The sequence below is a fragment of the Trachymyrmex septentrionalis genome, unplaced genomic scaffold, assembly GCF_001594115.1.
Source record: "Trachymyrmex septentrionalis isolate Tsep2-gDNA-1 unplaced genomic scaffold, Tsep1.0 scaffold93, whole genome shotgun sequence".
In the NCBI taxonomy this organism is placed as follows: Eukaryota; Metazoa; Arthropoda; class Insecta; order Hymenoptera; family Formicidae; genus Trachymyrmex; species Trachymyrmex septentrionalis.
This window is the reverse complement of record NW_017306121.1, coordinates 200,615-205,339: the sequence shown is the minus strand read 5'-3', so window position 1 is coordinate 205,339 and position 4,725 is coordinate 200,615. Positions and strand designations below refer to the sequence as shown.

The following is a 4,725-nucleotide window of genomic DNA, read 5'->3' as shown; positions in this document are numbered from 1 at the left end:
CTACAAGAAATTATTGTAGGTCATCATGAGCCCAAAAGTCTTATTCCTGAGTCCAGTAGTAGTACATTAATGAGTACGCAGGCGTCAACACAGCAAGGTACAAATTCTTATGACATTATGTTTCTTTGATAATTTATTCTTGATAACGTCAAAATTACAGAATATTTAAAATCAAACTTGTTTTTGTAAAACAATAATATAAAGAAAAATTTCAATAAAATTACATCAACAATAGATATATAGCTGAGAATAAAACTAAAAGAGATCAACAAAATAAACATCCGTTTTAAAACATTATGTAACTTAATTCGTACTTATTTATTAGATCATGGCTCTCTCTCTGTGAAAAAATCTCTGTGAGTCAAATCTGTTCTAGTATAATGCAGTAATAAAATTTACATTTAGATTTGCATTCTTTTATTACTCGTCTGAGATCTTTTCTCCTTTATATTATTGCTTAGCAATAATATTTACCATGACTAATATAAAACTTACTTTTTTAACGTTACAGCATCTTTGAAGGATAATGATACAAGACGATTAATTTATGCAGAAAGAATATGAGAATGATTTCAAAAATGAGAAATACAAATCTTTGAAAGAATGGAAAATTGCTACTGTTCTTCAAAATGAGAATAATCAGTGGGTGTACATTGGTACACAATGCGAAAATAAATTTAAAGAACTGAACTAAGAAGCATATTAAGATAAAAGGCCATAACAATCAGGCAATAATCCATTAAGTAAATTTTTCAATAAATTTGAGGAAGTACTGGGAGATAAACCTTGTATCCAACCTGTGACCCTGGCTTCCAATTTGAGAAAGCGATCAGTAAGTTCTCAAGATTGTGACACAGAAAATTGATTTAATAAAGATAAATGTAATAAAGATGAATCTGATGAAAAAAAAGTAAAAAAAAATCAGAATTCAGAGGTAATTGGATGAGTGGTCTGCTTTTTTATTTGAAGATGCTAGATAGAGGGAGTAAGCAAAAGAATAGCATCACAAGGAACTAATAGCAGCATCTGATCGAGCAATTACTGCATACAAGGAAATGATGGGAAAAGTCATTGACAAATTATAAAGAATATATTTAATCTAGATTATTCCACTTTTTTGTTATTACGTCATTATAATGTAAACATAAAATATTTTATTACAAGTGTTCCAAAGAAAGTTTATGATATAGAAGAAGCGATTAGAAAAATTTTAATTTTTTATTAAACTTATGTCTACCAAAAAGATTTTGCATATTAATAAGTCTATTCTTTTCAGCCAACTTCTTGTATCATTCATCTCTTCTTTTTGGTTTTTATTGTAAAACATTTTATTTTTATTTAACATTTTTAGAAATAATGTTCTTTATTTTTTTTTTTTTTTAACAATTACAAAGTTTAATATTTTAGAAATTATCAAAGAATTTGCAGAAAAGAATATGTTTTATATATGAAGATCCTAATAATGTATCTTTATTAAACTGATATTAATTCATAAATTACAGTATATTATTTATTAGCCTAAAATAAGTTTAAGATATATGACGGCATATTATTATAAGTATTATTATATTATAAATATTTCTATTATTATCATCTACTAATTATCTTTTTCGTTATTGTCAAACATGTAGTAATTTGTGAGAATAAAAGTGGGATTTATATATGTAAATTTAATGATTAAATAGCAGCAATAAATATTCTCTTTATTCAAATAATAATTATAAAATGACGTAATAAATATATTTTGACAAAATAAATTTATTTATATTAATTACACGTAATTTAAAATTTAGTTGAAGATTCATACAAAATAAAGAAGACTATTAACATGTTTATTATTTTCTTATTATACTATAAAGTAAAATATGATTTCTTGGTTGTAGAGATGTTAGATTGAACATACATCCTATAAGTCAAGCTATTAGTGCTGGTAAATAATTACGTTTTGCTGGACTCTGTGCATCATTGTAAATAATATTTTCTCTTAGCTTGCCAATTGTCTCTTGATCCCAAATTTATTTATTTCCCTCATTATGTCTGCCCTCTTCAATAAAATCATCTATTCTGTTCTTGAAGATTATGTAATACTCAACAGGTCAATATTATATAAGGAATCAGTTCTGCCATACTTATCTGTAAATATTGAAATCTTCGGAATCTTCCCTTTAATAGAGCAAATATTCTGTCTACTATTTTTCTTATTTTTGACAATTCTTTGTTGAAGTTAATTTGTGCCTACATAAAAAAATATCAAAAAATAAAATGTACAGTAAATTTTTTGTAATTGCAATTATTTTGTTACATAGCACATGCAAGCTATTAAATTACTAAAAACTTTGCATGCTGCGTTCTGCAATTTCAGTAAATTATTAGTTTTCATGTAATCTAGCACGAAAAAATCTCATTGTGTGTTGTAAGCTTTACAATTCAATTGATGGTATGATAGAAAAAATAAAAAAGCAATAAATTTAATTAATTTCTGTCAAATTTCTTTTGTTTATATAGGGTGGAATGCACCAAGATAACACTAAATATGCTTCATCACCAATAATATACTCGTTTCCTAAAAAGAACTCTCTTTGCACGATTCTCTTGTACAAATATCCATAAATCTGAATTTCTGAATATCCTTGAATCATTTACAGAACCTGAGAATCCCACAAAGCAATCTGTAAATATCATGTCTACATTGCAAACAGCTTACAAAAAAATAGCGTATTCACATTTCCTGGTTCTATATGACTCAAAGCTATATGACTAAAGCTACATAAAAATATAAAAATAAGTTGAGATGTGTATTAAAATCAAAAGAAAGATGATCAAGATATTAAAAAAATATAATAGTACTCGTATTACGCGTGGAGTAAGAATGGATATATGTGAACCATCCTATACATCTGCAAGGATACCAATTTCATTAAATCTTCTTATGGTAATTAGTTCATCTCCTTATAACCATACAATAATTTCATCTGCTATATCATTTAGAGCATTTACAACTCTGCAGGAACATTGTGTAGCATAGATTTTTTTATATTGAAACGATCTGCAACGAATCTATAATACCAATTTAATTATTGTACACATTGTTAATAAGAAATTTATATTTATAAAATTATCATTCACCGAAAATCTGGAGTTTTCAAAAATCAAATAACTGATAGAAGCTGATTTCTAACTGGAATCATTGGTCTTCTTTCTTTCTCTATCAGTACCGGATTTAACCATCGCTCAAGATTTTAAGTAAGTTGTTTTAGTTATACAAAAATATTGACGGAACATTTTATTAAATCTTGGTATAATTTTATTTATATTGTATATAGTTGTTCTCTAACCTCACAATGGCCTCGATTGCCGAATCTTAATTTGACTTCAACAAGATTTGCTTCCTCAATTATTCCGTCTACTTCATCTTTCTGGATATAAGTTATTTAAGGTATTTCGTATTAATTTGATCTAGTAGTTATGGCACAAGCCTATATTTGCGCAAGATTGTCCCTTGTCTGCCATTTTTTATTTATTTGCCCGATATGCGTTCAGAAATTATTCACCTTGCTCCCACCATTTGCCCGGTACTACCCTCAGGGTAACGATTCCGAACGCAGCCTCTCTCTCTCTCTCTTTCTCTCTCTCTCTCTCTCTCTCTCCCCCCCCTCTCTCTCTGGTCCGCGTAAAACCTCGCAACGTCTTCACGTACATTCGCGTTTATTCCGCGTTCCGAAAATACTACATTACTATTGTAATAAATAAATAAATACAATATATATATATATATATATATATTTTTTATACACATTGTAATATATTTTCATTCATTATTATCATGTCATTTGTATCATGGTATCATTTAATGTAATAAACGAATTGTATTGACGTTCTACTTAAGGGAATGCTGGAGCGACGGCAGAACTTAATCAAGGTCGATATTACAGGTTTTTATTTCTAATATATAAGATGCTTATACGCCCTCTGAATTAATATGATCATACAGGAAATTCGATCGATTAATTATCATTTTTATTCTGTTTCCTACATAACCATCTGAGCTCAGAGACGAAAACATGTATTAGGTTCGATCCCACAAATGTAAGATTTATTTAATTTTGGAAAATTTTCCAATTTTAGAATTGAGAAAAAAATAAATCGAGATTGAAATTAATCTTATATTTGTGGAATTGGACTTTAGAAATACAGTTGTATTATATACATATGCAATGTAGGCCGCATTTCAATATATACCACCAGTACTAAACATCTGTAATATACATAAAGTACAGATTTTTAACTAATAGTTATCGATACGAAGCCGTAGTAGCACTTTTTTCTTATGTTCAATGCCATTTTAGATTAGGATAATATAATATATTATCAATAAATGAATACAACATTGCACATACATGACGTAACTCTCTTTGCTCTGTCTAATAAAAAGAGATAGTTACTTATAGTACATACATTACTAACATGTCGACATATATATCCAATATATTATAGAAAATTGTATGTATATTATACTATGTAAACACACACACGCACACATTATGTAAACAGATAAAAGTCACTCATGTTGAGATAATGCAGATATTATCTATTTATACGCAATATTAGAATTTTATGTACATATATTTTATAATGTGTATTCACATCGCACAAACATAATATTTATAATTCTAACATTGTTGTAACATATATATATATATATATATATATACATATATATTTATA

At 27.3% G+C, this 4,725-nt stretch overlaps 1 long non-coding RNA gene across 1 annotated transcript; it reads right to left on the bottom strand.

Annotated features, from left to right (window-relative positions):
• Positions 1-1,880: 1,880 nt before the first annotated feature.
• On the bottom strand, positions 1,881-3,053 carry LOC108756081. The gene is made up of 3 exons (XR_001939811.1): positions 2,848-3,053; positions 2,546-2,648; positions 1,881-2,133 (listed from the first exon to the last, which is right to left on the bottom strand). It is a non-coding gene; the product is annotated as an uncharacterized LOC108756081 (long non-coding RNA).
• Between the last annotated feature and the right edge of the window lie 1,672 nt (positions 3,054-4,725).